Below are 23,992 nucleotides of genomic sequence, written 5' to 3' on the forward strand. Positions count from 1 at the left end.
CTTTGTTGATTTTTCTACTTTATTGATTTCATCACTTATTTTCATTATTTTATCCTTCTTTCTTTTAAGTTTACTTTGTTTCCCCTTTTCCAGATTCTTGAGTTAGAAGTATAGATCATTGATTTTAACTCTTCCTTCTTTTCTAATATCTACATTTATAGCAATAATATATGTATATCCCTCTAAGCATTTTTTTGATACATCCTACAAATTTTGATACATTGTGTTTTTATTATCATTCAATTCTACAAATTTTCTAACTTTGTGATTTCTTCTTAAACCTGTGGGTTTTTAGAAGCATGTTGCCTAATTTCCAAACATTTGGAAATTTTTCTAGTTATCTTTATTTCTACTCCATAAGTTAATTCCATGTTGTTCAGGTGACATACATTTTATAATTTGAATCCTTTGAAATTTGTTGAGACTTGATTCATGGCCCAGAATAAAATCTAAAATAATTTATTTTTTGTATTTATTTCTTCAATTGTTGAATGTAATGCTCTCTGTTAAAGTCAAGTTGGTTGTGTTCTTCAAATCTTTTATATCCTTACTGATTGTGTGTGTGTGTGTGCTTGTTTTATCAGCTATTGAGATGGTGTCAGGAACTGTGAGGGTCTGAGAATTTATTCTCTTTGCAATCAAACGAGGTAGCTTACCACAGTTTCATGCATAGGATTATTGGTTATTTGGATTTCCTCTTCTATAAACTGCATGCGCATATCCTTTGCACACTTTATTGGGTGGTCGGCGTTTTTTTGTTTTTTCTTAAATGAGTTTATAAGGTATTGTCTTATTTTATATTGAATATTGTTCCTTTAACACGTATGTATGCTATAAATTAGCTTTTTCTAAGCCATGGTTCATTTTAACTTTTCTTGTGATGTCTTTTATTTTTTTAAAAAACATTTAATATTTTAATCTATTTAATTTATTTGGATTTTCCTTCATGGTTTGTGTTTTCTGTATGTTATTTAGGACATTCTTCCTATATTGTCATATAGGTATGGTTATATTTTTTTTCTAAAACTTTAAAATTTGCTTTTAATTCTATCTAAAATCTGCTTATAATTTACTTTTGCATATTGTGTGAGTTATTTACAATCTTTTGACACAATTAACCACTTTTAATAACTTTGCATAATCTACTTTTTCCATTTATAATGACTACACTTCTGTAAAAATTGTTGTATTTATGCACAAGTCTTTTTGCAACTCCATATTCTGTTGCCTTAGTCTGTTTATCTGTCTTTCTGCCCATTATCCATTGTCTTAATTGCTAGACATCTATGATAGTTTTTAATACCTGATGGAGCAAGTCTTTTCATCTTTGTTCTTAAAAATTTCTTTTTAGCTATTATTGTCTAGGTCTTGCCACATGAATTTTTGGATCATCTTGTCAGATTTTACACAAAACAATGAGAATTTAGTGGAATTGCATTGATTTTATAGACTAATTTGGGAGAAAATTTATATCCTTAAATTTTTATGTAGGACCATAGCATACATTTCCATTTATTTGGTTTGATAATGTTTTTCCATAATTTTATTTAAACATTTCTTCAAAAAGTTTTGCATGTTTTTACTAGATTTATTCCTGGGAATATCACATTTTTGTTGCTATTATAAATTTTTTCTACCCCATTCTTCACTGTTATTGTTGCTATAGAGTTATGCTATTTATTTTTCCATGTCAATAATTTGTCCAGAAACTGTGCTGAATCCTCATATATGTTTAATACTTTTTATGGACATCTTATTGAATTTTCTATGTAGATATCATTAGCAAAGAAGAATAATTTCATATTTTCCTTTCAAATTATTGTGTCTTTTAAAAAATAATTTTGAAGAGAAGCCATGATAGCAGGCATTCTTATCTTCTTCCTGATATAGTGTGAATAATTCTAAAGATGACCACTTTAAATAAAGAAAGAAGGAAACTGAAGGAAGTTCAGTTCTATGTTAAGTGAGCAAAGTGTTTTTATTATGAATATTTACCCAAGTGAATATTTTTCTCCATCTGTTGGTAAATGCATATGTTGAGAAATCATATGTCTTATCTCCTTCATTCTGCTAATATAGTGAATAATAATATTAGACTTCTGATGTTGAAATATCTAAGAATTCCTGGGATAAACCCTACCTGATTAAAATGGACTTTTTTATGCATTGCTGAAATTAGTTTTTTAGTGTATTTAGCACCTTTGCATCTATGTTTATAAATGAATTGATACATAACTTTCTTTTCTTGAGTCCAAGAAGTATTTGTCTGGCTTTGGCATGAAGTTTATTTTAGTTTTATAAAATAAATTTTTTTTTCCATGGTTTCTATTTTTTGAAACAAATTTATGACATGGGAATTGCCCATTTTTTGAGAGCTTGGTCAAATTCATCTCTGAAGTTATTTGGGTCTGATTCCTTTGGGAGAAGGTGAAGTAATTTCTTTAATGGTTTTGGTTTATTGGGCTTTATCTTTCTTCTTGAATCAGTTTTGGAAAACTATCCTTTTCATCTAAATTTTAACATAATTTTTTAAATAGTATCTCTTATGTTTTTTTTAAAACAACTTTATTAGAGTATAATTGCTTTACAATGCTGTGTCAGTTTCTGCTTTATAACAAAGTGAATCAGTTATACATATACATATGTCCCCATATCTCTTCCCTCTTGCGTCTCCCTCCCTCCCACCTTCCCTATCCTGCCCCTCTAGGTGGTCACAAAGCACCGAGCTCATCTCCCAGTGCTAGGTGGCTACTTCCCACTAGCGATCTATTTTATGTTTGGTAGTGTATATATGACCATGCCACTCTCTCCTTTGTCCCAGCTTACCCTTCGTCCTCCCCGTATTCTCAAGTCCATTCTCTAGTAGGTCTACATCTCTATTCCCGTCTTGCCCCTAGGTTCCACGGACCATTTACTTTTCTATTTTTCTTTTTTCTTTTTTAGATTCCATACATATGTGTTAGCGTAAGGTATTTGTTTTCCTCTTTCTGACTTACTTCACTCTGTATGACAGTCTCTATATCCATCCACCTCACTACAAATAACTCAGTTTCGTTTCTTTTTATGGCTGAGTAATATTCCATTGTATATATGTGCCACATCTTCTTTATCCATTCATCCGATGATGGACACTTAGGTTGTTTCCATCTCCAGGCTATTGTAAATAGAGCTGCAATGAAGATTTTGGTACATGACTCTTTTTGAATTATGGTTTTCTCAGGGTATATGCCCAGTAGTGAGATTGCTGGGTCGTATGGTAGTTCTAGTTTTAGTTTTTTAAGAAACCTCCATACTGTTCTCCATAGTGGCTGTATCAATTTACATTCCCACCAACAGTGCAAGGGGGTTCCCTTTTCTCCACACCCTATCCAGTATTTATTGTTTCTAGAATTTTTGATCATGGCCATTCTGACCAGTGTGAGATCATATCTCATTGTACTTTTGATTTGCATTTCTCTAATGATTAATGATGTTGAGCAGCCTTTCATGTGTTTGTTGGCATTCTGTATATCTTCATTGGATAAATGTCTATTTCGGTCTTCTGCCCATTTTTGGATTGGGTTTTTGGTTTTTTGATATTCAGCTGCATGAGTTGCTTGTATGTTTTGGAGATTAATCCTTTGTCAGTTGCTTCATTTGCAAATATTTTCTCCCATTCTGAGGGTTGTCTTTTCAACCAGTTTATGGATTCCTTTGCTGTGCAAAAGCTTTGAAGTTTCATTAGGTCCCATGTGTTTATTTTTGTTTTTATTTCCATGTATCTAGGAGGTGGGTCAAAAAGGATCTTGCTGTGATTTATGTCATAGAGTGTTCTGCCTATGTTTTCCTCTAAGTGTTATTGGTGTCTGGCCTTACGTTTAGGTCATTAATCCATTTTGAGTTTATTTTTGTGTATGGCGTTAGGGAGTGTTCTAGTTTCATTCTTTTACATGTACCTGTCCAGTTTTCCCAGCACCACTTATTGAAGAGGCTGTCTTTTCTCCACTGTTTATTCCTGCCTCCTTTATCAAAGGTAAGGTGACCATATGTGTGTGGGTTTATCTCTGGACTTTCTATCCTGTTCCAGTGATCTATATTTCCGTTTTTGTGCCAGTACCATACTGTCTTGATTACTGTAACTTTGTAGTATAGTCTGAAGTCAGGAGGCCTGATTCCTCCAGCTCCGTTTTTCTTTCTCAAGATTACTTTGGCTATTCAGGGTCTTTTGTGTTTCCATACAAATTGTGAAATATTTTGTTCTAGTTCTGTGAAAAATGTGAGTGGTCGTTTGATAGGGATTGCATTGAATCTGTAGATTGCTTTGGGTAGTAGAGTCATTTTCACAATGTTGATTCTTCCAATCCAAGAACATGGTATATCTCTCCATCTATTTGTATCATCTTTAATTTCTTTCATCAGTGTCTTATAATTTTCTGCCTACAGGTCTTTTGTCTCCTTAGGTAGGTTTATTGCTAGATATTTTATTCTGTTTCTTGCAATGGTAAATGGGAGTGTTTTCTTGATTTTACTTTCAGATATTTCATCATTAGTATATAGGAATGCCAGAGATTTCTGTGCATTAATTTTGTATCCTGATACGTTACCAAATTCATTGATTAGCTCTAGTAGTTTTCTGGTAGCATCTTTAGGATTCTCTATGTATAGTATCATGTCATCTGCAAACAGTGACAGATTTACTTCTTCTTTTCCGATTTGGATTCCTTTTATTTCCTTTTCTTCTCTGATTGCTGTGGCTAAAACTTCCAAAACTATGTTGAATAAGAATGGTGAGAGTGGGCAACCTTGTCTTGTTCCTGATCTTAGTGGAAATGCTTTCAGTTTTTCACCATTGAGGACGATGTTGGCTGTGGGTTTGTCATATATGGCCTTTATTATATTGAAGAAAGTTCCCTCTATGCCTACTTTCTGCAGGGTTTTTATCATAAATGTGTATTGAATTTTGTCGAACGCTTTCTCTGCATCTATTGAGATGATCATATGGTTTTTCTCCTTCAGTTTGTTAATATGGTGTATCACGTTGATTGATTTGCATATATTGAAGAATTCTTGCATTCCTGGAATAAACTCCACTTGATCATGGTGTATGATCCGTTTAATGTGCTGTTGGGTTCTGTTTGCTAGTATTTTGTTGAGGATTCTTGCATCTATGTTCATCAGTGACATTGGCCTGTAGTCTTCTTTCTTTGTGACATCTTTGGTTTTGGTATCAGAGTGATGGTGGCCTCATAGAATGAGTTTGGGAGTGTTCCTCCCTCTGCTATATTTTGGAAGAGTTTGAGAAGGATAGGTGTTAGCTCTTCTCTAAATGTTTGATAGAATTCTCCTGTGTAGCCATCTGGTCCTGGGCTTTTGTTTGTTGGAAGATTTTTAATCACAGTTTCAATTTCAGTGCTTGTGATTGGACTGTTCATGTTTTCTATTTCTTCCTGGTTCTGTCTCAGAAAGTTGTGCATTTCTAAGAATTTGTCCATTTTTTCCAGGTTGTCCATTTTATTGGCATAGAGTTGCTTGTAGTAATCTCTTATGATCCTTTGTATTTCTGCAGTGTCAGTTGTTACTTCTCCTTTTTCATTTCTAATTCTATTGAGTCGTCTCCCTTTTTTTCTTGATAAGTCTGGCTAATGGTTTATCAATTTTGTTTATCTTCTCAAAGAACCAGCTTTTAGTTTTGTTGATCTTTGCTATCATTTCCTTCATTTCTTTTTCATTTATATCTGATCTGATCTGTATGGTTTCTTTCCTTCTGCTAACTTTGGTTTTTTTCTTCTTCTTCTTTCTCTAATTGCTTTAGATGTAATGTTAGATTGTTTATTTGAGATGTTTCTTGTTTCTGTAGGGAGGCTTGTATAGCTATAAATTTCCCTCTTAGAACTGCTTTTGCTGCATCCCATAGGTTTTGTGTCGTTGTGTTTTCATTGTCATTTGTTTCTAGGTATTTTTTTATTTCCTCTTTGATTTCTTCAATGATCTCCTTGTTATTACATTGTGTGTTGTTTAGCCTCCATGTGTTTGTATTTCTTACAGATTTTTTCCTGTAATTGATACCTAGTCTCATAGCATTGTGATCTGAAAATATACTTGATATATGCTCAATTTTCTTAAATTTACCAAGGCTTGATTTGTGACCCAAGACATGATCTATCCTGGAGAATATTCCTTGAGCACTTGTGAAGAATATGCATTCTCTTGTTTTTGGATGGAATGTCCTATAAATATTAATTAAGTCCATCTCGTTTAATGTATCATTTAAAGCTTGTGTTTCCTTATTTATTTTCATTTTGGATGATCTGTCCATTGGTGAAAGTGGGGTGTTAATGTCCCCTACTCTGATTGTGTTACTGTCAATTTCCCCTTTTGTGGCTGTTAGTATTTACCTTATGTATTGAGGTGCTCCTGTGTTGGATGCATAAATATTTACAATTTTTATATCTTCTTCTTGGATTGATAGCTTGATCATTATGTAGTGCCCTTGTCTCTTGTAATAATCTTTGTTTTAAAGTCTATCTTGTCTGATATGAGAATTGCTACTCCCACTTTCTTCTGATCTCTGTTTGCATGGAATATCTTTTTCCATCCCCTCACTTTCAGTCTGTATGTGTCCCTTTATCTGAAGTGGTGGGTCTCTTGTAGAGAGCATATATACTGGTCTTATTTTTGTATCCATTCAGCCAGTCTGTGTCTTTTGGTTCGAGCATTTAACCCATTTACCTTTAAGGGAATTATCAATATGTATGTTCCTCTTACCATTTTCTTAATTGTTTTGGGTTTATTATTGTAGGTCTTTTCCTCCTCTTGTGTTTCTTGCCTAGAGAAGTTCCTTTACCATTTGTTGTAAAGCTGGTTTGGTGGTTGTGAATTCTCTTAGCTTTTGCTTGTCTGTAAAGTTTTTAATTTCTCTGTCAAATCTGAATGAGATCCTTGCTGGGCAGAGTAATCTTGGTTGTAGGTTTTTCTCTCTCATCACTTTAAATATGTCCTGCCACTCCCTTCTGGCTTGCAGAGTTTTTGCTGAAAGATCAGCTGTTAACCTTATGGGGATTCCCTTATGTGTTACTTGTTGATTTTCCCTTGCTGCTTTTAATATTTTTTCTTTGTATTTAATTTTTGATAGTTTGATTAATATGTGTCTTGGCATGTTTCTCCTTGGATTTATCCTGTATGGGACTCTCTGTGCTTCCTGGACTTGATTAACTATTTTCTTTCCCATATTAGGGAAGTTTTCAACTATAATCTCATCAAATATTTTCTCAGTTCCTTTCTTTTTCTCTTCTTCTTCTGGGACACCTATAACTTGAATGTGGTGCGTTTAGTGTTGTCCCAGAGGTCTCTGAGACTGTCCCCAATTCTTTTCATTCTTGTATCTGTATTCTGCTGTGCAGTAGTTATTTCCACTATTTTGTCTTCCAGGTCACATTTACGTTCTTCTGCCTCAATTATTCTGCTATTGATCCCTTCTAGAGAATTTTTAATTTCATTTACTGTGTTGTTCATCTCTGTTTGTTTGCTCGTTAGTTCTTCTAGGTCCTTTTTAAATGTTTCTTGTATTTCCTCCATTCTATTTCCAAGATTTTGGATCATCTTTACTATCATTATTCTGAATTCTTTTTCAGCTAGACTACCTATTTACTCTTCATTTGTTAGGTCTGGTGGGTTTTTGCCTTGCTCCTTCATCTGTTGAATATTTCTCTGTCTTCTCGTTTTGCTTAACTTACTGTGTTTGGGGTCTCCTTTTCACAGGCTGCAGGTTCGTAGTTCCCGTTGTTTTTGGTGTCCGTCCACAGTGGCTATGGTTGGTTCATTAGGTTGTGTAGGCTTCCTGGTGGAGGGGACTAGTGCCTGTGTTCTGGTGGATGAGGGTGGATCTTGTCTTTCTGGTGGGCAAGTCCACGTGTGGTGGTGTATTTTTGGGTATCTGTGGTCTTATTATGATTTTAGGCAGCGTCTGTGATAATGGATGGGGTTGTGTTCCTGTCTTGCTAGTTGTTTGGCATAGGGTGTCCTGCACTGTAGCTTGTTGGTCGTTGAGTGGAGATGGGTCTTGGTGTTGAGATGGAGATCTCTGGGAGATTTTCGCCATTCGATATTATGTGGAGCTGGGAGGTCTCTTGTGGACCAGTGTCCTGAACTTGGCTCTCCCGCCTCCGTGGCACAGCCCTGATGCCTGGGTGGAGCACCAAGAGCCTGTCCTCCACATGGCTCAGTATAAAAGTGAGAGAAAATAGAAAGAAAGAAAGAAAAGAGAAGATAAAATAAAATAAAGTTATTAAAATAAAAAATAATTATTAAGCAAAAAACGTTTTTTTAAGTAAAAAAAAAAAAAAACCCAAAAGTGGACAGACAGGACCCTAGGGCAAATGGTGAAAGCAAAGCTATACAAACAAAATCTCACACAGAAGCATACACATACACACTCTCAAGAAGAGAAAAGGGGGAAAAAATAATATATCTTGTTCTGAAAGTCCACCTCCTCAGTTTGGGATGATTCGTTGTCTATTCAGATATTCCACAGATGTAGGAACATCAGGTTGATTGTGGAGGTTTAATCCGTTGCTCCTGAGGCTGCTGGGAGAAATTTTCTTTTCTCTTTGTTCGCACAGCTCCTGGGGTTCAGCTTTGGATTTTGCCCCGCCTCTGCATGTAGGTCGCCTGAGGGCCTCTGTTCTTCGCTCAGACAGGACGGGGTTAAAGGAGCAGCTGATTATGGGGCTCTGGCTCACTCAGGCCGGGGGGAGGGAGGGGTACGGATGCGGGGCGAGCCTGCGGCAGCAGAGTCCAGCGTGACGTTGCACCAGCCTGAGGCGCGCCGTGCATTCTCCCGGGGAAGTTGTCCCTGGATCCCGGGACCCTGGCAGTGGCGGGCTGCACCGGCTCCCGGGAGGGGAGGTGTGGACAGTGACCTGTGCTCACACGCAGGCTTCTTGGTGGCAGCAGCAGCAGCCTTAGCGTCTCATGCTCGTCTCTGTGGTCCGCGCTGTTAGCCGCGGCTCGCGCCCGTCTCTGGAGCTCCTTTAAGCAGCGCTCTTAATCCCCTCTCCTCACGCACCAGGAAACAGGCAAGAAAAAGTCTCTTGTCTGTTCGGCAGGTCCACACATTTTCCCAGACTCCCTCCCATCTAGCCGTGGCGCCCTAGACCCCTTCAGGCTGTGTTCACGCCGCCAACCCCAGTGTTATCCCTGGGATCCGACTGAAGCCCGAACCTCAGCTCCCAGGCCTTGCCCTCCCTGGCGGGTGAGCGGACAATCCTCTCGGGCTGGTGAGTGGTGGTTGGCACTGATCCTGTGTGCGGGAATCTCTCCGCTTTTCCCTCCGAACCCCTCTGGCTGCGCTCTCCTCCGTGGCTCTGAAGCTTCCCCCCCTCCGCCACCCACAGTCTCCGCCCACAAAGGTGCTTCATAGTGTTTGGAAACCTTTCCTCCTTCACAGTTCCCTCCCCTTGGTGCCCGTCCCATTCCTATTATTTTGTCTCTGTTTTTTCTATTTTCTTTTGCCCTACCCAGGTACGTGGGGGAGTTTCTTGCCTTTTGGGAGGTCTGAGGTCTTCTGCCAGAGCTCAGTAGGTGTTCTGTGGGAGTTGTTCCACATGTAGATGTATTTCTGATGTATTTGTGGGGAGGAAGCTGATATCCGTGTCGTACTCTTCTGCCATCTTGAAGCTCCTCTCTTATGCTTTTTAAAATCTATTTTCCCTTAGACATTTTTCTAAATGCATTTTTATTCTATATTTTTAGGAAAGAAGGACACGTAGGTCCCAAATATACATCACCCAGTACAACCACCCAGGTTCCTCACTATTCTGAAATCCAGGTCAAACATTCTTATTCAATCATTTTGTCTTCTCATTAACATCTTTACAAGAAAGACTGAGTCCAATTTGATGATTTACATTAATCAGGGGTTTTATAGTAATCATGCTTTTGTATATAAATACAGAATTTCTTCAATTGAGTAATATATCCTTGTCAAATTTAGAGAATATAGCTATGACACTGTATAATCACATTTTCATAAAACAGTTTCCAGGCAATCTGTTAGTTATAGTTAATTGGACTGTAAAAATGGAAATGAGACAAGATCTGGAAAATGAAAGATGAAGTGGTAAGGCAATGCTAAATGCCAGCTGGGTATGTAAACAAAATGAGCAGTTTTAAGAAAAAATGACATCTTCTCGATTAATATTCCATTACCAGACATAAACATGTCAAAATTGACTCTGGAATCTGTCTTGATGAAAAACCACAATAAACCAATATGACTAAGTTAGCAGACATTTAAACAACTTGCTCCTTGGCCAAAAGGGATGCTGTTTCCTTTCTTTGATCCCCAAATACTTATGGTTCAAATGTTCTCATAACAATGAAATGCTTACTTTTTATTAGACATTTTATACCATCATCCACATTGCCTAGGAAGATAATTTCTAGGCTGCTATTTTCCTCCAACATTGAGATAGGGCAATCTCTTCCTCTTCATCAAGATTCCTAATCTGAAAAAATCTTCAATTATTTTGGCCCTTATATAATGTCTAGGAGTACATGGTACCAGTTTACTTACAATCTATGAGAATTTCCTGAACCACCCTGAAAGCAGGTTACTAAAATGAATTAGAAAACTACTTATTTAACACTTTGGGATATAGGCCATCAAAGGATTAGGTGACCTCTGAAGTCCTTCCCTACTCTAGTAGAGTTTATGATTCTAACAGATAGCAAACCCTGATTTACTCTCAAAGGGAAAGGGTGGAGGACATCATAGTATCGTTTTTCTGCCTGGTGACTGAGCTTTTAATTTATATAGTCACATTATTATTTTAAAAGAAAGTACATTGAATAATGTTTTTTATTTATCTGCTTTACATTTATTATCTTCTTATACCTTTTTATTATTTTAGCTTTTCTTTTTCATATTTGTTCCTCTTTTTTATTACTTTTTGCTCCCATTTTAATGCCTTCTCATTATTGTCCTCCTTTTTTTGTTTATTTACTTTCATTTAGATGGTTTTGCTTGGGGAAAAAACGGTGAAAAAGCATTTTTTGATTTTACCAATGCTTGTAATATGTGTCTTCCTAGATGGTTTCTATAAAATGGTATGCTGTGGGTAAAAAGTAGGAAAACAACCCTAGGTAGAATTGGTGTGCTCTTTTGGGATAATGGTTAAGTCCTATTTCTGCTCGTTGCTGGCTGTATGCTACAGCTTAAATTATTTAACTTCTCTATTCTGCAGATGACCTTAGTAATTATCGTATGGGGTCATCAAGAAGAATAAATAAGTTAACATATGTAAAGCATATATTTGCCATTCAGGCCATGCTTTGATTAATCGTGTGCACAGAGACACCCCTAGCTTCTTTAGTTAGCAGATGGAATTGAAAATCTTTCACTTGTACAATGTTAACATATTCAGGCTGAAGCAAATTGTATATCTCCACCCTATTCTAAAAACCCTTAGCATTCATTTCTGTGCACATTCTCCAGTTTTCCCTCTGACATGAATGAGTAAATCCTTATAATTCCTTTCAAGTCTGAGCATTTCCTCCCAAGTTTGACTTTCCAACTGGTCCTCTGAGAAATGCTGAGGTCTGACTCTCAGCCTAGGTGTGGAGGCTATGATAGGTAGAAGGATGAGGCTCCAGGAGAAGGTGGCATTCCCTTGCAAGTAATGATCTCTAGTAAGATCAGTCTGCTTCTTCTAGTTGGGAAGGACCTGTTTCATTAGAGAGCACCAGGAAGACTCAGTGGGATTTAGGGATTGAAGATACTCTCTGTCTTCCATATCTGGCAAAATTTTATAATTCTATTTCTTAGAGTTCACTTTTTCCCAATGTCCTAACTTTTACCACCTTCAACTGATTAAATCTTCACTGTAAGTTAGATGTTTAAAAGTTTGTCTCTGCCTCTGATTTGAGACAGAGTTTTCAGGACAGTCATAGAAACGTCCTAATTTTCTGATCATTCTTGTGACTAAGGTTTAAAACCCTAATACGGCAATTAAAAAAAATTCACTGGGGATTTTGGAAGTGACCACCCCTTCCAACAGTCCTTGTGCTTCACTTGCCATATGTATTATGTAAAGGCAGTCAGTACTTGACCTGCCAACAACACCATACTTTTTTTTTTCTTGCGGTACATGGGTCTCTCACTGCTGTGGCCTCTCCCGCTGTGGAGCACAGGCTCCGGACACGCAGGCTCAGCGACCATGGCTCACAGGCCCAGCCGCTCCGCGGCATGTGGGATCTTCCTGGACTGGGGCACGAACCCGTGTCCCCTGCATCGGCAGGCAGACTCTCAACCACTGCGCCACCAGGGAAGCCCAGCACCACACTTTTAATTAACATTTTATTCCAGGTGAACACATAATAATTTAACTTTCCTTAGATTATCTGTATCCTATCCTTTAATGCTACCCAGCTCAAAATCAACAGGTGACATATAAATAATAAACAGATTCTTAACCTTAAAAATCTGTTTCCCACAGTCACTTCTGTAGTACAAAATACTGTATGTGTCAATGTCCAGCTGCAGATCACAGATATCTCTAGCTAGTTTAAGAAAAGAAAAATATATAATATAGAAAATTAGTTGCTTTCAACATAATTGAATGATCTAGAAAAACAGTCTATAGGCCTGGCTTCTATGAAAGATTCCCAGAAGAACATTACACTATTGGCCTGCCAAGGGGGCTGTTGCCTCCACTGTGGTTAATTATCTGCGAAATCAGGAATCTGTTGCCACGACTGTTACTCCAGGATTTCACTGCTGCAACCATGTTCCATGCCAGCAAATCAGATGTTCTGATTTGCCTCTCTATAGGCATAAAGCCTGGTGACCAGGTACGGAGCAGAAAATGCAAATATCTCCATCACTGTGCTTGCAGGCAGGAGGTGCAGAAGTGTGGCCTCCAACTCACTTCCACCTTCTACGTTCAATAATGTATTTTAGCCTTATATCCATGTAATACATTTAGGCCTGTGGCATTTTTTACAACCACTGTAGAGCAATAGACCAAAGTTTATTTAACTATTCCCATTGGATGGACACTTAGGTCGTTTTTATTTTTCACTAATATAAAAAATACTGAGACAAACATCTTTGTACAGACGGCCTTAAGAGCACATTGAGAGTTTTATCCAGCATAAAAGCAACCAAGTGCAATTTCTCAGTCATAGAGCATGCTCATCTTCAGCTTTAATAGATACTACCGGATTGTTAAATGGCCTTCTTAAGTTGCTGTATCAACTTACTCTCTCACCCATAACATCTAGCAAACCTAGACAAATTTTGTAATTCTATTTCTTGGGGTTTTATTTTCTTGCCAACAATTCATACAGATTCTTGCCAACACGATATTATTAAACTTGTTAAAACTTGCTAATTTCAGGGGTAAAACGTTCCACCTTATAGTTTGAATTTGTATATTACTGATTATATGTGAGATTGAGCATCTTTTTACTTATTTAATATTTTAATTTTATCTATGAATTTCCCAGTTTACATCTGTTGTTTCTTATTTTTTATTGGACTGCTTTCTTTTTTCCCCCCTTGATTTAATTTGCCTTTAAACAATCTGGACACTAATTATTTATACCTTTAACTTATATAACTTGTTTAAGCAGGACTTATCTACCCTGAGGTCATAAACATAGTCTGTATTTTCTTATTTTATTTTTGTAGCTTTGCGTTTTTATTTTGACTTTTAAGTCAAGTAATTTTTTTAATGCCGTGAGGTAATCTAATCTTATTTATTTATTAAAAGAATTAGTCTTTTGTCCCAATAGCTTTTATTTAATAGTCCATTCTGACTTAAATGCTACTTTTATCATAAATTAAACTTTTATATACACATCCATATTTTCTTTGCTTTGTATTATATTTCACTGAATAATCCTGCAAAATCATAGCCCTGTATTAATTTGCATAGCTTTAAAATGTGTTTTTGTATCTGAAGGGTAAATGTTCCCCCTTCTTAGTCTTTTCAGAATTATCTATTATGAATTTCTTATTTAACATTAAAATTTTCATATTACTTTAGGATTTTGATTGGGATTGTATGGATTTATATATTAATATTTTATTGGTTTTATATTTTTTAAAATATAGAATCATTACATCTCTAATAGGGTATAGCTTTTTTAGTAAATTTTAAATTTTATCTCAGTAAATATATTCTATATGTCATGTTAGTTTATGTGTTGGTGAAGGTTAGTTACTCTAGCTGTTGCAACTAACAACCCCCAAATCTTACTTACATCATAGTATGATGTGGACCAAGTTAGGTAGTGCTCTGCTTCATTCAGTCATTTTGGAACCTAGATTGACAGAAGTGCTGCGTTATCCATGAGAGATTCCCAGGTTGCTCTGAGTGGTGTGCATAACTATTGTTCACATTTAAAATTGGTCATTTGCCCCACAAAGCTGGAAGTGAGGCAGGGAAAGTGTCCTTAATGTAAGCTCAGGAGGTAAATAAAATGATTCTGTCAGTCTCATAAAATTGCTTCCCCACCTGCTTAGAAAGTGCAGGAGAATAAACTAAAAAACTATTAAAATTAGTAAGAGATGAGATTAGATCAAGATGGCAGAGTAGGAGGACAAAGAACTCACCACCTCACATGAACACATCAAAAATACATCTACATGTGGAATGATCCTCACTGAAAACTAACTGGAGACTGGCACACAGACTCCTATACTACCAAGGCTGTAAGAAAGATCCACACAGAACTGAGTAGGAAGGGAAGAGAAGCAATCAGGTCAGGACCAGTGCCTCTGGGAGGGGACTCAGATGAAGAGGGAGATTACACAGACAGAGATACTCGTTGGGGAGTGAACAGTATGAGCTATAAGTTAGCTGTCCCAGGCCTGGGGTCAGACACAAGGAAGATGAGCCCCATTGGCTGGTTGGAGGGCAGGTGGGACTAACAAGAGGACTATGGATTCTGCTTGTGAAGAGCATGCCACTTGCTTTCTTGCTCCCGAAGCAGGACAGAGAAGGTGGATTGGAAATTGTATGGGTAGCTGGATGGTTTCCCATAACCACCCTGCCATACAACCCAGCCCAAGCCAAGTGAATGCTCCAGCCCTGCTTGGGAGCTTGGCTGTGAGACACAGAGGTGGCTCAGATCTGAAGCAGCATCTAAGCAGAGTGGGGACAGCCATTACTGGCACTTACACAGGCAGTGCATCAGAGACAGTCCAGATCATTGGTCCCATCTGAATTGCCATGGCCTGTGCCTGGGCCTGTGCTGAGTACCCCTTGCCAGACCCTCTTGCTCTAGCACTGCTCCCCTCTGGGACTAGAGTGCTAGTGCTAGGGGATGGGGAAGCACACAATTAACGGGAACTTAGCCAACCCAGGCCTGACCCTCAGGGCTTCTGCTCCAGTAACTTGGGAACCGACCATTCCCCCAATAGGGCAGTGATGGTAACTGATCAGAGTGGAAGCCTCAGCTCATACCTGGTTTTAGCCATAGCCACTCCATCTCCAGCCCCACCTACTACCAAGAGGATAGCTTCCAGCAAACCCTGAGGAGAGATGTGACTTGTTTTCATGTCAGGTCCATCTCTCCCACCAAAGCCACTGGGCACATGGAGGCTGTATAGGGATGTGCTCACATAAGCACATCCTTTCAAGACAGCAAAAGGTAACTGTTTCACCTAATTTCATAGACGCAGAGAAAGTTAATCAAATGAGAATAAAGGAATTTGTTTCAATTCAAAGAACAAGAGAAAACTCCTGAAAAAATCATTAAGAAAACAGAAATAAACAGTTTACAAGATAAAAAATTCAAAGCATTAGTAATAAGAATGCTAACTGAATTAGAGAAAAGAATAGATGAACACATTGAGAATTTTTAACTATAGATATAAAAAAGAAGTGGTCAGAACTGAATAATACAGCAACTGAGATAAAAAACACACTGAAGGAATTATTAGCAGACTAGGTCATACAGAAGAATGCCTATGTGATCAAGAAGATAAAATAATGGAAATCACCTAATCAGAACAGAAAAATGAAAAACAAATTAAAAAATAAGAGCAGCTTAAGGAATCTCTGGGACATCATCAAGCATAGTAATATTCACATTATAGGGGTCCCAGAAGGAGAAAATAGAGAGAGGTATGTATTTGATGAAATTATGGCTGAAAAACATCCCAAATCTGAATAAGGAAACAAGTATCCAAGTACAGAGGGTCTCAAACAAGATGAACCCAAACAGACCCAGACCAAGACATCATAACTAAAATGGTAAAAGTTAAAGAGAAAGAGAGAACTCTAAAAGCAGCAGTAAAAAAAATGGTCATGTAAACTTGCAGGCCAGGTGCGAGTGGCATGATATATTCAAAATGCTGAAAGAGAAAAACCTGCAACCTACGATACTCTACTCAGCAATATTCTTATTTAAAATTGAAGAAAAGATAAAGAATTTTTCAAACAAACAAAAACTAAAAAGGTTTATCAATACTAATCCTACCCTAAAAGGAATGTTATAGGGTTTCTATAATAGGGGGGGAAAAGGACATAACAAGAAAAAAGAATTTATAGGAAAGGAAAAAACCAACTAGTAAAGGCAAATGTATAGTAAAGGCTGAGGATCTTAAGGACTATCCGTTTAAAACAAGTATATATGTTATAGGTCAACATATATGAAGCCCATTGTAAGCACAAATCAAAAATCTACAGTAGACACAGAGAAAAAGGAACATAAGATACCACTAAAGAAAATCATGAAACCACAGGAAAGAAAGAAAGAAGAACAGAGAAGAAATACAAAAACAAATGGAAACCAAGCAATAAATGGCAATAAGTATATACATATCAATAATTCCTTTAAATGTCAGTGGATTAAATGCTCCAATCAAAGGCATAGGATGGCCAATTGGAATTTTAAAAATAAGACATTTTAATATGCTACTTACAAGAGACTCACTTCAGAGCTAAAGACACACTCAGACTGAAAGTGAGAGAATGGAAAAAGATATTTCATACAAAGGAAAATGACAAGAAAGTGTGGGTAGCCATACTCATATCAGACAAAATAGAATTTTAAACAAAGTTTATAACAAAAGACAAAGAAGGGCACTATATAATGATAAAGAGATCAGTACAAGAAGAGGCTATTACACCTGTTAACACATACATGCACCCAATGCAGGAGCACCTAAATATATAAAGCAAATATTAACAGACATAAAGAGAGAAATTGACAACAATATAATAAAAGTAGGGAACTTTAACACTCCACTAACACCAATGGACAGATCATCCAGATGGAAAATCAATAAGGTAGGGGCTTCCCTGGTGGCGCAGTGGTTGAGAGTCCGCCTGCTGATGCAGGGGACATGGGTTCATGCCCCGGTCCGGGAGGATCCCGCATGCCATGGAGTGGCTGGGCCTGTGAGCCATGGCTGCTGGGCCTGTGTGTCCGGAGCCTGTGCTCCGCAATGGGAGAGGCCGCAGTGGTGAGAGCCCCGCGTACTGAAAAAAAAAAAAAAAAAGAAAATCAAGAAGGTAACAGTGGTATTAAATGACACAATAGACGAGTTGGACTTATTAGATATCTACAGAACATTCCATCCCAAAACAGGAGAATACACATTCTTTTCAAGTTCACATGGCACATTCTCCAGGATAGATAACATGCAAGGCCACAAAACGTGTTTCAATGAATTTAAGAGGATAGAAATTTTATCTAGCATTATTTCCAACCACAACAGTATGAAACTAGAAATCAATTACAGGAAGAAAAATGGGAGAAAAAACAATACATGGAGACTAAACAACATGCTACTAAGAAATCAATGGGTCAATGAAGCTATCAATGAGGAAATCAGAAAATACCAAAATAAGTGAAAATAGAAAAACTAATTTCCAAAATTTATTGAATGCAGCAAAAGCAGTCCTAAGAGAGAAGTTTATAGTGATACAAGCCTACATCAAGAAACAAGAAAAATTCCAAATAAACAGCCTAACCTATCATCTAAAGGAATTATAAAAAGAAGAACAGAAAAAGCCCAAAGTTAACAGAAGGAAGGAAATAATACAGATCAAAGAGGAAATAAAATAGAGACCTCCCCAAAATGGAAAAGATCAATGAAATCCAGAGCTGGTTTTTTGAAAAGATAAACAAAATTGATAAAACCTTTAGCCACACTCACCAAGAAGAAAAGAAAGAGGACCCAAATAAACAAAATAAGAAATGAAAGAAGAGAAATAACAACTGATACCACAGAGATACAAAAATCATAAGATAATACTATGAACAGTCATATGCCAAAAATTGGACAAACTAAAAGAAATGGGCAAATTTCTAGAAAAAGAAAAGCTGCCAAGACTGAATCAGGAAAAAGTAGAAAATCTGAACAGACTGATTACTAGTAGTGAAATTTAATTTATAATAAAATTTGAAAACTCCCAGCAAACAGAAGTCCAGGACCAAATGGCTTCACAGGGGAATTCTACCAAACATATAAAGAGGAGCTAATGCCTATCCTTCTCAAGCTATTCCAAAAAACTGAAGATGATGGACACTCCCAAATATTTTCTGTGACACCACCATTATCCAAACAAAAAAACCTACAAATTAATAAAATTACAGGCCTATAACTATGGTGAATGCAAAAATTCTCAACAAAATATTAGCAAACAATATCAGCTAACACTTTCTGAGCTGCTACTATTTACCAGGCACTATAGTAAGCTTTCTCATAATTTAACAGTCTGGTGACAACCATGTGAGGTAGGTATTATTACCCTCATTTTGCAGAAGAGGAAGCCAAGGTGTGAGAGGTCTCATGTCATCTGTAGTTTGCTTTAAAATATTTCAGCATACACAGTGTGCTCTAAATATATGTATTAGTTAGTTTGGGCTACACCCTTGTGACAGTCATGCCCTAATCAGGAATATACACTCCAGGGGTGGTGTGCTGGCATTTAATCAAAAGGCCTCACTCCAGAGGGAGCTGCTATAAGCTCCTCAGGTATTTTTATCTCTTACCAACACTTGAAGTTTTTTCATTAGCCTAATGGATATTAAACATGAGTTTCCATTGGTAAAGTTAACAGCTTGCTCGACATATATGGATGAATAACATAATTTAAAGAACCCACTGGCATCAATGGTACGTAAGAAACTTAACCCTTATCAATGACCCCCAAGGCTGATCAACCCTTGTAAAAGGTCCTGTGTGCACCTGCTGATTCCAGAGGATTGTTGACTACAACAAAACAGCTCACAGAATCCTGCCACTAAAATATAGCTGCATTATAGTTTTCTCAGGGTATATGTCCAGTGTGGGATTGCTGGGTCATATGGTAGTTCTATTTATAGTTTTTTAAGGAACCTCCATACTGTTCTCCATAGTGGCTGTATCAATTTACATTCCCACCAACAGTGCAAGAGGGTTCCCTTTTCTCCACACCCTCTCCAGCATTTATTCTTTGGAGATTTTTTGTTGAGGGTCATTCTGATCGTTGTGACAGATGAATGGATAAAGAAGATGTGGCACATATACACAATGGAATATCATTCAGCCACAAAAAGAAATGAAACCGGGCCCTTTGCAATGAGGTGGATGGACCCAGAGTCCGCCACACAAAGTGAAGCAAGTCAGAAAGAAAAAAACAAACACCGCATGCCAACACACATACATGGAATCCAAAAAAAGAAAAAAATGCTTCTGATGAACCTAGGGGCAGGACAGGAACAAAGATGGAGACGTAGAGAATGGACTTGAGGACACGGGGAGGGGGAAGGGCAAGCTGGGACAAAGTGAGAGAGTGGCATGGACACACACACACTACCACATGCAAAATAGATAGCTAGTGGGAAGCAGCTGAACAGCACAAGGAGATCAGCTCGGTGCTCTGTGACCACCCAGAGGGGTGGGATAGAGAGGGTGGGAGGGAGACGCACGACGGAGAGGACATGGGGATATATGCATACGTATAGCTGATTCACTTTGTTATACAGCAGCAATCAACACACCACTGTAAAGCAACTACACTCCAACAAAGATGTTAAAAAAAAATATATATATATATAGCTGCATTTGCCTCAGAGGTGACTTTTATGCAAGGAGAACTGTGGGGAATCAATAGTTGGGGTTCCATCAAGCTTACTGAACAGGGACTATGCATGTTTCATACCTGCTTGCTAGTAAATGTCTGTGTGTAGCAGAAGTCATTCTGAGACCTCTTTTCCTTGAAACTCAAGGGTGAGGTTGCAGCAGTCACGTAACGTGGCCCCCACCACCCCAAATATTGAAGAGTGCCCAAAATCTACCAAGAGAATGTTGTGCTTTGCCTATTTAGACTAGGTATGTTGGAATAAAAGGTTCAGAAACCTGCTCAAGGTCACACAACTGGAAGTGCTAAACTAGGATTAGAACCTGGGGTTATCTGCCCTGCTACCCACCTTGTTCCACTGCCTCCCATGGAACTCACAGTTGCAGGAATGGAATATGAGGTCAGGGTGCTATTACAGATGGGTGAGAGATAATCTTCAAATATCTCATTCCAGGCAAGTTTGAGGCTCAGTTGTGGTTCACTCCAGAAAAACAGCCATTTAAGAAGTTTACCTGAGGACTGCTAAGTTGAAAATCCTTTCCTCTAGCTCAGCTAGAAGTGGGCCTCCACGCTATTCAACTACAGAGATAACCACACATAACTATGTCAAGTGTGGCCCTAGAGGGAAAACGCTCATTCTTGGGGTGTTGCAAGTGGCACTTAAGCAAAGATAGCTGCTGTGACTTAGTCTTTTTAAGATTCTTCATTCTCTCCTTGAAGTCCTAGCCCTGATACGAAGAAATATAACCAGTTTATTGAAGAGCCTGTCCTTGCTGGTAACACAAACATAAAATAACTGTAGTTTTTCTTTTTTCATCACTGAACCCCAACTGTCAAGTGTTGACTCTTCTTTCCCTACTGGCTAGCATGACATCTCGGGCAGATCTAGCTTTCTGGTTATCAAAAGTTATTTAAAAGCCCATGCAGTTTATACTCCCCATCTTATGTTTGATGCAACATTTTCTCTTCCAAATAACCATCCAGACTGTGACTGCAGGGGCTGATGTGGGGAGAGGTGGTGGTCTGCTCTCTCTCTTGCTCCCACATAGAGTTGGGAGATCTGGCTCCCAGCCCACGTCATCCAATCCTAATCCCTCACTTGCTGCACCTGGCAGTCCTACCCAGAGCTACTTTCTTCCAGGATCCCCATCGCCAAGTGAAGGCTGCTCTCTGGATGTCCTGGTAACTCTCATATCCTTATCTAACCAGTCAGTGATATTTGTCCCATGGCCATCCCCCCTCAGTTACACATCCCTCTCCAATTCTCTTTAGTCCTACTCAGGTAGGTGGAGGGCAGTTCAACAAATCCAGTGCCAAAGGTGATTCCGATCAAGGAACTATGACTGTGATTGGCTGAATAATGGCCTCCCAAGAGGTCCATGTTCTAACCCATGGAACAGGTGAATATGTTACCTTACATGGTAGGTAAGTGTCTTTGACTTTGCAGATGTAGTTCAATGAAGGATCTTGAGGTAGTGAGATTATCCTGAATTATCCAGGTAGCTCCAAGGTAATCACATGGGTCCTTTCTCCTTAGAATCCTTTGTTTTCGGCTTTGGCTCAGACCATCAGTTCCCAAGCCAAGGAAAAGTCCCACTCAGTATCTTTTCCCCTTGGGTGTCTGGTCATGAAGCAGTAGAGGCCACAGCACTTTTCTCTGAGGAATCTGGTGTTCTGCAGGGTTAGATCACAATCCCCTCATTCTGTATCTGGTGCCCTTTTCAGGAATTCAGGACTCTGAATAAAATCGGGCCTCCAAGTTCTGACATTAGGGTTGAACAGCATGGGGTTGCATCCAGAAGAAACCCAAGTTTGCCATTTTACTTCATTTGCAATTCTGGAGTTCAGCTGTGCAGTTCTGACCTAGGCCAGTTGGTTCTTCCCTGTGGTCAGCTGGTGGGTGGGCTGGAACGCTCATTCACAGGCAGCTGGCTGACTGGTGGGTGCAGGGCCCTCAGCTGCAATAGCTGGGCCGGGCTCCACACAGGCTCGCATCCCCCAGCAGCTTAGCCCAAACTTCAGCACATGGAGACCTCAGGGTTCCCAGCAACACAAACAGCTGTTGCACTTTTTTTTAACATAGGTACATTCCAGTACCAATTTATTTTTTTAAATTAATTAATTTATTTATTTATTTTTGGCTGTGTTGGGTCTTTGTTGCTGCACATGAGCTCTCTCTAGTTGTGGTGAGCGTGGGCTACTCTTTGTTGTGGTGCACAGGCTTCTCATTGAGGTGGCTTCTCTTGTTGGGGAGCATGGGCTCTAGGCATGTGGGCTTCAGTAGTTGTGGTGCACAGGCTGAGTAGTTGTGGCTTATGGGCTCTAGAGTGCAGGCTCAAGTAATTGTGGCACACAGGCTTAATTGCTCCATGGCATGTGGGATGTTCCCAGACCAGGGCTTGAACCTATGTCTCCTGCATTGGCAGGCAGATTCTTAACCACTGTACCACCAGGGAAGTCCCTGTTGTATTTTTATACACTAATAATGAACTATAGAAAGAAAAAGCAAGAAAACACTCCCATTGAAAATAACATCATAAAAGAATAAAATACCTAGGAATAAACTTAACCAAAGAGGTAAAAGACCTATACTCTGAAAACTGTAAAACAATGATGAAGGAATTTGAAAATGCTACAAAGAAATATAAAGATATCCCATGTTCTTGCATTGTAATAATTAATGCTGTTAAAATATCCATACTACCTAAAACAATCTAAAGATTTTATGCAATCCCTGTCAAAATAACCATGACATTTCTCACAGAACTAGAGCAACTAATCCTACTGTGGTTTATAGGGAACCACAAAAGACCCTGAATAGCAAAAGCAACCTTTCAAAAAAAAGAACAAAGCTAGAGGTTTTGTGGTCCTTGACTTCAGACTAAAATATAAAGTTACAGTAATCAAAACAGTATGGTACTGGCACAAAAACAGACATACAGATCAATGGAACAGAATAGAGAGCCCAGAAATAAACCCATGTTCTTATGGTCAATTAATCTATGGCAAAGGAGGCAATAATATACAGTGGAGAAAAGACAGTCTCTTCACTAAGTTGTGCTGGAAAAACTGGAAAGCTTCATGTAAAAGAATGAAATTTGAACACTTCCTCACACTGTATACAAAAATAAACTCAAAATGGATTAAGACCTAAATGTAAGACCTGAAATTGTAAAACTTCTAGCAGACAACATAGGCAAAACCATCTGATATAAATCAGAGCAATATTGTTTTTTGGATCTGTCTCCTAAGGCAAAACAAATAAAAGCAAAAATATACACATGGGACCTAATTAAACTTAGAAGCTTTTCCATAGCAAAGCAAACAATTGACAAAATGAAAAGACAACCTACTGAATGGGAGAAAATATTTGCAAATGATATGACCAATAAGAGGTTAAGATCCAAAGTATATAAATAGTTCAAACAACTGAATAGCAAAAAAACTAACAACTCAATTAATAAAACCTGAATAGACATTTTTCCAAAGAAAACATGCAGATGGCCAAATAACACATGAAAAGATACTCAACATTTCTAATCATCAGATAAATGCAAATCAAAACCACAATGAGATATCAACTCACACCTGTCAGAATGGCTATCTTCAAAAAGACCACAAATAACAAATTTTGATGAGGATGTGGAGAAAAGAGAACCCTAGCACACTGTTGATGGGAATGTAAATTGGTGTAGCCACTGGGGAAAACAGTATTCAGGTTTCTCAAAAAGCTAAAAATAGAACTACCATATGACCCAGCAATTTTACTCCTGAGTATATATTTGAAGAAAACAAAAACATTAATTCAAAAAGATACATGCACCCGATGTTCATGCAGCATTATTTACAGTAGCCAAAATATGGAAGCAACCTAAGTGTCCATCAATAGATGAATCAATAAAGAAGATGTGGTATATATATGCAATGGAATA

Source organism: Orcinus orca, chromosome 11 (genome assembly GCF_937001465.1).
Source record: "Orcinus orca chromosome 11, mOrcOrc1.1, whole genome shotgun sequence".
NCBI classification, from domain to species: domain Eukaryota; kingdom Metazoa; phylum Chordata; class Mammalia; order Artiodactyla; family Delphinidae; genus Orcinus; species Orcinus orca.